The sequence below is a fragment of the Pongo abelii genome, chromosome 6 (assembly GCF_028885655.2).
Source record: "Pongo abelii isolate AG06213 chromosome 6, NHGRI_mPonAbe1-v2.0_pri, whole genome shotgun sequence".
Classification (NCBI taxonomy): domain Eukaryota; kingdom Metazoa; phylum Chordata; class Mammalia; order Primates; family Hominidae; genus Pongo; species Pongo abelii.
This window is the reverse complement of record NC_071991.2, coordinates 37,367,572-37,379,125: the sequence shown is the minus strand read 5'-3', so window position 1 is coordinate 37,379,125 and position 11,554 is coordinate 37,367,572.

Here is an 11,554-nt window from a genome sequence, read left to right as displayed (position 1 = left end):
ACTCAGATGAATCTGCAATTGGAATGCTGGCTAATGGAATTATTGAAAGGGATAGGAAAGTTTACCTAATACGATTGACAAATGGGCTTCTTTATTATATTTGTTGCATGTTTCCTTGGTTGTGAACAAAAGCACCAACCTTGTCTATATTCAGTGAAATGGGGCTTATACCAACCCTGGGGGCTCACAGAACCAAGGAGTCTCTTATAATTAACATGAGGTTGATACTGGGCTGGATGGGCAGGACCCAAGGGCACAGCACTCTTTCTTGGAGTGAAACCGCAATCATTTCCATTTCTTTGTACTGCCGTTCAAGATTCAAATCCTAGCGGGCGATATCCACTTGGGGGGTGCGCTCACCTCTCACATAGGAGACAGTGGTGTCTCTGATTACAGTCTGCCCGATTCTACCCAATGGCAAAGAAGTCAAACTGGATCTATGATTATTTCTTTAGTATGTGTTTTTTAAATTATTATTATTTTTTTAGATGGAGTCTTGCTTGTCACCAGGGTGGATGCAGTGGTGTGATCCTGGCTCACTGCAACCTCTGCCTCCTGAGTTCAAGCAATTCTCCTGTCTCAGCATCCTGAGTAGCTGGGACTACAGGCGTGAGCCACCACACCCAGCTAATTTTTTGTATTTTTAGTAGAGACGGAGTTTCACCATGTTGGCCAGGATGGTCTCTATCTCTTGATGTCGTGATTCGCCTGCCTCATCCTCCCAAAGTGCTGGGATTACAGGTGTGAGCCACCGCACCCGGCCTCTTTAGGATATGTTTAAGCAGGTAAAATTACTGAATCAAAAGGAATGTCCGTCTTAGATTTGCACAAGATTTTGTTGAGGGGTGAGTGTCATTTTAGAGTTTCCTGGTGAAATATGTTCACGACCTAAATGTTAGAAATAATTATGGCAAGTAGTATTTTAAGCTTTTGAGATAAAGTAGTAGTAATGGTGATGTGAAAGAATCCCATCAAGCAGGGCTGGCTGTTCTGTTGAATTTCACTTTCCATTTTGGAACCAAGTATTTGAGCTCATTTTCTTGGAATTGATTACTGTGCCTTGGGGCAGCATGGTACATAAAGCAGTAGATGTTGTATAAATATATTGCACAGCTTCATTGCAGAAACCTCATCTTGGAGGAGGCACAGGTTTTCCAGATTGAAAGATAAATTAGAGACACGACAGGAGGTGGCCTTCAAAGATGTGGTTCTTGTGGTGTGCTATACCACAAGGAGCTAGAGCAAGTCAAAGAAGAGCTTAGAGCAAGCCAAAGAGTGATAACTGAAAGAGAGAGCGTGTGGTCCTGGGGAGGACGGTGATGAAGACAGGGTAAACTCTTGTGTGCCTACCAAGAACCTCTAGGGATCTCTAGGTCACAGAAGGCTGCCCTCTCCCTCAAACGAGAAGTGTCCTCCCTGCAGGAGGCTCTGCTTGTGAGGTGGTGTGGCTGATGGGCCCAGGCAACGCCAGACTCTCTTGCCATAGATACCAACCCAGATTTACTGGGGAAATGTACAAGCAAAACTGGCAAGAAAATTAGGTGTGCTTTCCTCCAGGAACTTATATGACAGGCTGGGAACAGTGGGGATAACCTGGGGTCCTCGTGGTGGGAGATGAAGCCAGCTGGACTTCCTGGGTCGAGTGGGGACTTGGAGAACTTTTCTGTCCAGCTAGAGGATTGTAAACGCACCAATCAGTGCTCTGTGTCTAGCTAGAGGATTGTAAATGCATCAATCAGCACTCTGTAAAAACGCACCAATCAGTGTTCTGTGTCTAACTAAAGGAATGTAAGTGCACCAATCAGCACTCTGTAAAATGGACCAATCAGCACTCTGAAAAATGGACCAATCAGCAGGATGTGGGTGGGAACAAATAAGGGAATAAAAGCTGGCCACCCCAGTCAGGAGCAGCAGCCCACTGGGGTCCCCTTCGACGCTGTGGAAGCTTTGTTCTTTCGCTTTTCACAATAAATCTTGCTGCTGGTCACTCTATGGGTCCACGCCACCTTTAAGAGCTGTAACACTCACCATGAAGGTGTGCAGCTTTATTCTTGAAGTCAGCAAGATCAAGAACCCACCGGAAGGAACCAACTCCTGACATAGTGGGAAATGGAAGCCATGCACACCCTTTTCCCATGGGGAAGGAGAAGGACTCCTCCACCCCTGCTGTGTCTCAGCAAACCACAGAGGTGCCAGGTGGCCACTCCTCCACCACCTCTGTGTGTGAGAGGAGCCACTTCAGATCCACACTCAATGGTGAGAACCAAAATAAACAAACTGATTGGAACTACAGGACTCTACTTCATTTCTTTTCCTAGAAAGGATTTGATTTAACATTTACTTTTTCTCATTTTTTTTTTTGTTTCAAAGCTTATAAAAACATTGAGAGGCTAATACATTGAATACCTATATAAACATCACCTGATTCACCAAATGTTAATGTTTTTCAACATTTGTGCTCTCTCTCAATCTCTTTCTCTTCCTTCTCCCTGTCATATATATTTAAACATATCTTTACTGATAGATAATAATTGTACATATTTCTGAGCTATATGTAATATTTTGCCACATGTATATACAATGTGTAATAATCAAATCATGCTAATTAGGACATTCTTCACCTCAAACATTTATATTTTCTTTGTGTTGGGAGCATTTCAGATCCACACTCTAGCTATTTTGATACATATTATAAACTATTGCTAACTACAGTCACCCTACTGTGTGACCAAACACTAGAACTTATTCCCTCTTCTACTATATCTTTGTACTCATGAATTGACCTCTCTTCATCCTCCCCCTCCCACTACCCTTTCTAGCCTCTGGTAACCCCCATTCCACTCTCTATCCCCATGAGATTCACTTTTGTTTTTGAGACAGTCTTGCATGTCCCCTAGGCTGGAGTGCAGTGGCGTGATTTTGTCTCACTGCAACCTCTGCCTCTCATGTTCAAGCAATTCTCCTGTCTCAACCTCCTGAGTAGCTGGGATTACAGGTGCCGGTCACCATGCCCGGCTAATTTTATTATTTTTAGTAGTGATGGGTTTTCACCATGTTGGCCAGGCTGGTCTCAAACTCCTGACCTCAAGTGATCTGCCCACCTTGGCCTCCCAAAGTGCTGGGATTACAGGCGTGAGCCACCACACCTGGCCGAGATCCATCTTTTTAGCTCCCACATATGAGTGAGAACATGTGATATTTGTCTTTTCGTGCCTGATTTATTTCATTTAACATAATGACCTCCAGTTCTATCTGTGCTGCCACAAATGACAGAATTTAATTCTTTATAATGACTGAATAATATTCCCTTCTGTATACATACCACATTTTCCTTATCCACTCATCTGTGGATGGACATTTAGGTTGATTCTCTATCTTGGCTGTTGTGAACAGTGTGACAGTAAACATGGGAGTGCAGATACACCTTTGATATTCTAATTTCCTTTCTTTTGAATACATACCTAGCAGTGGATTGCTGGATCATATGGTAGTTCTATTTTTAGGTTTAGGAGCAACCTTCATACTGTTTTCCATAGTGGTTGTAAGAATGTACATTCCCACCAACAGTGTACTAGCGTCCTTCCTTCTCTGCATCCTTGCCAGTATCTATTATCTTTTGTCTTTTTGATAACAGAGACTTTTTTTTTTTGATACAGAGTCTCACTCTTTCACCCAGACTGGAGTGCAATGGCATGGTCTTGGCTCACTCCAACCTCCGCCTCCCAGATCCAAGCGATCCTCCTGCCTCAGACTTCCAAGTAGCTGGGATTACAGGCACCCACAACTACGCCCGGCTAATTTTTGTATTTTTAGTAGAGATGGGGTTTCAGCATGTTTGCCAGGCTGGTCTCGAACTCCTGACTTCAGGTGATTCACCCACCCCAGCCTCCCAAAGTGCTGGGATTACAGGCGTGAGCCACTGTGCCAGGCGAATAACAGCCATTTTAACAGGGCTGGGCGGATATCTTACCATGGTTTTGATTTGGGTTTCCCTGATGATTAGTGATATGAAGCATTTTTTCATATGTGTGTTTGCCACTTGTATGTCTTCTTTTGAGAAATGTCTATTCAGATAATTTGCTCATTTTTCAACCAGATTTTTTTTAAATTTTACTTATTTTTTTTTCTATTTGAGTTGTTTGTGCTCCTTACATATTCTGGTTATTAATCCCTTGTCAGATGAGAAGTCTGCAAATATTTTTTCCAATTCCATAAGTTGTCTTTTCACTTTGTTGATGTTTCCTTTGCTGTGCAGAAGCTTTTGGCTTGATATAATTTCATTCATCTACTTTCACTTTTGTTGCCTGTGCTTCTGAGGTCTTACCCAAAAAATCTTTACCCCAACCAATGTCCTGAAGCACTTGCCCATATATACATGCATATTTTTGAACCATTTAAAAACAGTGACAGACATCATAACACTTCACCAGTAAATGCCTCGCCAAGAACATTCTGCTATATGATACGAAGCCATTATTATGCTTAATAAGAAACTTACTATTGATTCAAATGTTTTCCTTTGTCCCCAAAATATCTCTTACAGATTTTTTTTTTTTTTTGAACAGAGTCTGCCTCTGTCGCCTAGGCTGGAGTGCAGTGGCAGTCTCAGCTCACTGCAACCTCTGCCTCCCAGATTCAAGCAATTCTCGTGCCTCAGCCTTCCGAGTAGCTGGGATTATAGGCATATGCCACCACACTCGGCTAATTTTTGTATTTTTAGTAGAGAACGGGTCTCACCACGTTGGCTATGCTGGTCTCAAACTCCTGACCTTAGGTGATGCTCTCCCCTCAGCCTCCCAAAGTGCTGGGATTACAGGTGTGAGCCACTGTGCCCGGCCTTCTTATAGATTTTTAAAATACAAAATCCAGTCAAGGATCTTACATTGCCTTTTAATGTCATGTCTCTTTAATCTAGAACAATCTTCTGTATATTTCTGTTTTTCACGATTTTGTTTTTGTTTTTGAGACAGAGTCTCACTCTTGTCACCCAGGCTGGAGTGCAGCAGCATGATCTCAGCTCATCAAAACCTCCGCCTCCTGGGTTCATGCGATTCTCCTGCCTCAGCCTCCCCAGTAGCTGGGACTACAGGTACTCGCCACTATGCCCAGCTACTTTTTGTATTTTTTAGTAGAGACAGGTTTTGCCACATTGACCAGATTGGTCTTGAACTCCTGGCCTCAAGTGATAGTCCCACCTTGGCCTCCCAAAGTGCTGGGATTATAGGCGTGAGCGACCTCACCTGGCCCATGATTCTGTTTTTAAACAGTCAAATTTTAAGCCAGTAAGGAGATCATTTATGGAGAAATCAACTATGTGCCAGGAGTTTTGCGTATCTCAGCACAATTTTAATGGTATATTTTTGACATTTGTTTTCCAAGTACCTACCTCACAAGACATAGGACCCATCAGGGCAAGAGTTATGTTGAAGAACAGACCCTAAACTCAGTCCCTACCTCAGTGCTTACTTACCGGGAAATAGACAGTAAAGACTGCTTGTTGTAAGAATGATTTCGGTTGATTCCTATGAATGATATACTAGTATCTGATTTCCAGGGTATGGTGGGGAGTACCAGATTTATCCAAAGTGAGAAAAACTGGCAAAATAGGGATTCAAATCAGGCCTCTGATTGCAAGCCTGAATTTGTTCAACTTGAAGGCAGCCCATCTTCTCAGAACTTTCGTTTCCCCATAGGGAGATTAAGGTATTAAACTATCTCATCATGAAGATGTATCCCAGTTCTTGATGTGCTGAAAGTCATCCCAGTTCTTGATGTGCTGAAAGTCTGAGCATTCAGGAGCTCCAGCGCTATCATGTTCTTAAAGCAGCATGGCTTAGAAAAGGACATGTACAGACCCTGGCCTCCCATCACAGCTCTAGTGCTTGCTGTCCGAGGCCACGGGCAAGATGGTGAACCTCATGTGGGAAGAGTGAACAGTATCTACCTAGTGGAGCTGAAGAAGGAGAAAATGATGCCAAACAACCAGCATGATGCCCTGCTCGGGATGCCCGAAGTGCCTGATGAATGAGGTGGAGATTGGGGGAGCCGTAGCCTACGAGGGCAAAGGGCAGAGCAGGCGAGGATGGAGCAGAAGTGACATCAAAAGAGTCAGGAAACAGCCAACACTTTCTGCTTAATGAGAGCTCCTTATTTCTTATTTATTTATTTATTATTATTATTATTATTATTATTATTTTTGAGATGGAGTCTCGCTGTTTCCCAGGCTGGAGTGCAGTGGCACGATCTCGGCTCACTGCAAGCTCCGCCTTCCGGGTTCACGCCATGCTCTTGCCTCAGCCTCCCCAGTAGCTGGGACTACAAGTGCCCACCACCATGCCTGGCTAATTTTTTGTATTTTTAGTAGAGACGGGGATTCACCGTGTTAGCCAGGATGGTCTCGATCTCCTGACCTCATGATCCGCCCGCCTCAGCCTCCCAAAGTGCTGGGATTACAGGCGTGAGCCATCGCGCCTGGCCCTTATTTCTTACTTTAAAAAATATTTCCAAAAACGAAGGCAAATGTCCTGCCTCCTGTTATATACTTTAACCTTTGTTCCTCCTGGGAGCTTGCTGCCTCTGGGGTTCAGGGTGTCTCAAGAGTTCAGACAGCACTGTTCAGAGCCAGTGGAGGACTCCAGAGGTGACCCTGGAGCTCCACACTGTAATTCGCCCACACCATGCCCTGCCCGCAAGCTTCAGTCTCTGCCCCAGATTGTGGCTCAGAAAATACATAACAAAAAGATACTTGGCATAGTTTTGGAATGACCATGTGGAAAGTTGAAACAGGCTGATGCACTGACATTTTAATTCTCATCAAAGAATTAAATGGATCAGACTGTGTGTGTCTTCCAAGTTTCAGGTAAAATAAAATAGATTACTTTTAAAAGAAAAAATATTTTTGGTTGCTAAGGCCATATATCTAGATCAAAACCATCCTGGCTTCATAAACTTTAAATTATTTTAGAGTTCTGAAAAACATGCTTCAGTCTGATGGTGAGAAAATGGGAATTTCAGAAGTGTGCCTAATGCTATAACAAACTGTCTAGAGAGAAAATCATCATGATTCTTCCTGAGAATGGAGGTGAATGGGACTTCTTTGAAAGTAAAACCTACAGTGGGTGTCCCCATTAGACAAAAGAGAAGGCCAAATATATATAAAATATGTATTTTTTTTTTTTGAGACAGAGTCTCGCCGTGTCACCCAGGCTGCAGTGCAATGGTGAAATCTTGGCTCCGCATTCAAGCAATTTTCCTGCCTCAGTCCCCCAGGTAGCTGAGATTACAGGCCTGAGTCACCATGCCCGGCTAATTTTTTTGTATTTTAGTAGAGACTGGCTTTGCCATCTTGGCCAGGCTGGTCTCGAACCCCTGACCTCAAATGATCCACTCTCCTCGGCCTCCCAAAGTGCTGAGATTACAGGTGTGACCCACCGCGCCTGGCCACAATATTTTTAAAGCCTGATTGGAGAGTTGACTGGGCAGGAAACCACCTGGATATGCCACTGTAAAAACCCAGGCGGAAAACAAGGTGGCTGAAGCAGGTGGAGGCAAATGGTGGGTGGCCGGCAACAGGGGTTGCTTCACTGATTGGATGTCGGGGGAGAAAGTGGCCAAGGATGGGAAGTCCAGGATGAACTGGGCCTCTGGCTTGAGATGTCGGATGGATGTTTGGGCCAGTCACTGTCATAGGAAACTCAAGAGTTAGGGGCACACTTTGGGGGAAGTTACTTAGTCTTTTGATACCTTAGTTTCCTCTGCTGTAAAATGAAGAAAACATCATATACTTGACAGTTGAAATAAACATTGGAAAATTTTATAAAACATCTGAAAGTGCCCAGGAATGGAGACTGTCATCAGAAATGCTTTTTCCACTAAGTGTCTCATGGCACTCCTGTTTGCAGGCGCGGCGGCTCCTCCCCACAGTCAGGCATGCTCGCCCACACTGCATCAGAACATCTTGTTCCTGCAGGATGGCCCAGCCCTTCGCTGGCTGCCCTGCTGGCCACGGGACCGAATCACCATCACTCTCACCCACAAAGCTGCTGTTGGAATGCAGGCATTTCATGGTGTGGGAAGACAGTATTTTTACACTTTTCTCAGAAATTGGTCAAATTCTTTTTGCTCCCTGCTATTTTTCCCCTTCTCCCTCTCCCCTTTCCCTTTTCTTCATTCCAGCAATAGCTAGATCTCTACTGCACCCGAGAAAGGACATGACAGTGGCAAAGCAAAACAGTAAACAATCAACAACAAAACTCCTGAGCCCGGCTGGCTTTGATTTCCCAAAGCAAATCAGTCAAGTAATTAAGAAGGCATGAGAAAAATAGAAACACACACACAATCTTTACTACCTGTGGGGAGGATTGTGAGGGAAAAAGAAAAATATATTCCTCTGTACCCCACGGGTTATGGAAGGAAGTGACAGATGTGAGGAGTGTGTGTGAGACAGAGACAGAGAGACAGAGACAGAGATAGAGCGACAGAGAGACAAAGACAGGAGAGACAGAGACAGACAGAGGAAGACAGACACAGAAATAGAAAGAGAGACAGAACAGAGAGAGACAGGCATAGACAGAAGTGTCTCCTGAGGTTGGGCCTCTGAGTCCTGCTCTCTGGGGACTACTCTAGAAAAATGGCAAGATCTCAGGGACCTTGGTGTGTAGGTGACTGATCGCCAAAGCAGGAACTCTGGTCTTAGGCCAGATACACTGAAGCAGCCAAAGAGTCAAGTTTCCCTCTGGGCCGTGCCCTGGGGGTGCAGGGGTGTATGAAATGCTGCAGCTGGGTGCAGTGTTCCTCTAGGGCTCAGGAGAAGTGACAGACAGAGAGCCCAGGAAGCGCCCACAGCCTGGGCCTGGTGCGTCCATTGGTGTGACCAAGACCTACATACAGAAAGGTGAAGGTGCACAATGAACTCAGACTTTATCTGAAAAGGGGTAAGATCCATTTCAAAATTGGAAGTGGGGCTGATTTGAAAGAATCTATTTTATGAGGATAAAATGATGATGAGATATATTCTATAGATAGGGTTTTCCTTGACTTCTAAGAGAATAGATACACAGAGGTAATTATTGAGTTAGAGTTGTCTTTTGATTCTGAGAAAATGATACGACAATTTATATTTTTCACAGCCTTGCTTTCTTGCTCCACCAGGAGTCACAGTCGATCTTACACACTTCGGGGTGTGGGCACAACTTCACCACCCTTCCAAGGACCAATGTAAAACCACCCTGGCACCATCCTTTCCTTACTGAAGACTCCCCCATCAAATCCACGTGCTACCTGTGCCTCATCCATCACTGGTTAATTATTCTGATTAAAATAAAGCAGTGATTTGATGTTTCCAAGGAGCTTCATTAGAATGAGAAAAAATTATATTTACCAAGGAAAGGAGGAAATGGTTGAATAAAAAATATGACAAGTAATTTAATTTTAGGTCAATGAATGCTCCACTGTGATTCAATTCTGACACGTGAAACAAATAATGAGATGATCAAGCCCTCTTCTTCCTTGCAGAAACACGCTAATCCATATGAATGGTCTGCTGTTCACGAGCATCTGGTTCCCTTAAAGACCTGTGGCCTGTTTACTCCATGGGGAGAATCTGGTCCTCAGAGCAGCTTTAGGGTCCACGCACATTACTGGACATCCATAATGCACCACAGAGTGTGGTGCGGCAATATGCCATGTGAGGATTTTTTAATCCTAGAAAAGTTGGGTGAAGAGGATAAGATTTTTCGTATAAGATAATACAGGCTTCAAAAGGTTGGAAAAAGAGCACATTTAGAAAGTCCCAGAGCTGGGATTTGAACCCCTGTGCTTCTGATTCTAAATTGCTTTGTACCATGCTCATGGTGACCTCTAGAGGGCGTTAGTGAGGTGGAGATGAACCCGGTAATCCTGCCAGTGCCTCTGTGCACTGAGTATTGCTGGCTGTCCTTCTTGGCATCTTATTCAACAATAGCTACTATAAGGGGAGAAATAGTCTTATATTTTGTGAAAGAACTCAAATGGCCAATTCATATATGGTCAGTTTACTTAAGAATGAATTACCGACTGGGCACAGTGGCTCATGCCTGTAATCCCAGCACTTTGGGAGGCTGAAGTGGGTGGATCACCTGAGGTCAGGAGTTTGAGACCAGCCTGGCCAACATGGCAAAACCTCGTCTCTACTAAAAATACAAAAATTAGCTGGGTGTGGTGGCAGGCACCTAAAATCCCAGCTACTTGGGAGGCTGAGGCAGAAGAATCACTTGAACCCAGTGGGCGGAGGTTGTGGTGAGCCGAGATTGTGATTGTGCCACTGCACTCGAGGCTGGGCAACGGAGCAAAAAAAAAAAAAAAGAAAAGAAAAAAGAGTGAATTACCAGGCTCTAAAAGCCTATCAGTAAGTTTTTTGTTGTTGTTGTTGTTTTTTTAAAGATAGCACTTGATGCTAAGGAAATTGCAACAACACAATGTCCTAATACACTGTTGACAAGATTTAAAAAATTTTTTTATTTTTAATTTTTGTGGGTACACAGTAGGGGTATATATTTACGGGGTACGTGGGATGTTTTAATACAGGCATGCAATGTGAAATAGGCACATCATGAAGAATGGGGTATCCATACCCTCAAGCATTTATTCTTTGTGGTATAAACAATCCAATTATACTTTTATTTATTTTAAAATCTACAGTTAAATTATTATTGACTATAGTCTCCCTGTCGTGCTATCAAATAGTAGGTATTATTCATTCTTCTATTTTTTTTTTTTTTTTGGTACCCATGAACCATTCCCACCTTATCTCCCCAGTCCTCTACTATCCTTCTCAGCCTCTGGTAATCATCCTTGCTATTCTCTATGTCCATGATTTCAATTGTTTTGATTTTTAGATCCCACAAATAAGTGAGAACATGTGATGTTTGTCTTTCTGTGCCTGGCTTATTTCACTTAACATAATGTCCTCCAGTTTCGTTCCATCCATGTTGTTGCAAATGACAGGATCTCATTCTTTTTATGGCTGAATAGTACTCCATTGTGTATATGTACCACATTTTCCTTATCTGTTCATCTGTTGATGGACTGTTAATTTGCTTCCAAATCTTAGCTGTTGTGAACAGTGCTGCAACAAACATGGGAGTGCAGATATCTCTTCAATATACTGATTTCCTTCCTTTTGGGTATAGACCCAGCAGTGGGATTGCTGGATCATATGCTAGCTCTATTTTTAGTTTTTTGAGGAACCTCCTAACTGTTCTCCATAGTGGTTGTACTAACTTACATTCTCACTAACAATGTACTAGTGTTCCCTTTTCTCCACATCCTCACCAGCATTTGTTATTGCCTATATTTTGGATAAAAGCCATTTTAAATGGGGTGAGATATCTCATTGTAGTTTTGATTTGCATTTCTGTGATAATCAGTGATGATGAGCACCTTTTCATATGCCTGTTTGCCATTTGTAAGTCTTCTTTCGAGAAATGTCTATTCATTTCTGATTTTTGATTGGATTACTAGATTTTTTCCTGTTGAGTTGTTTGAGCTCCTTATATATTCTGGTTATTAATTCCTT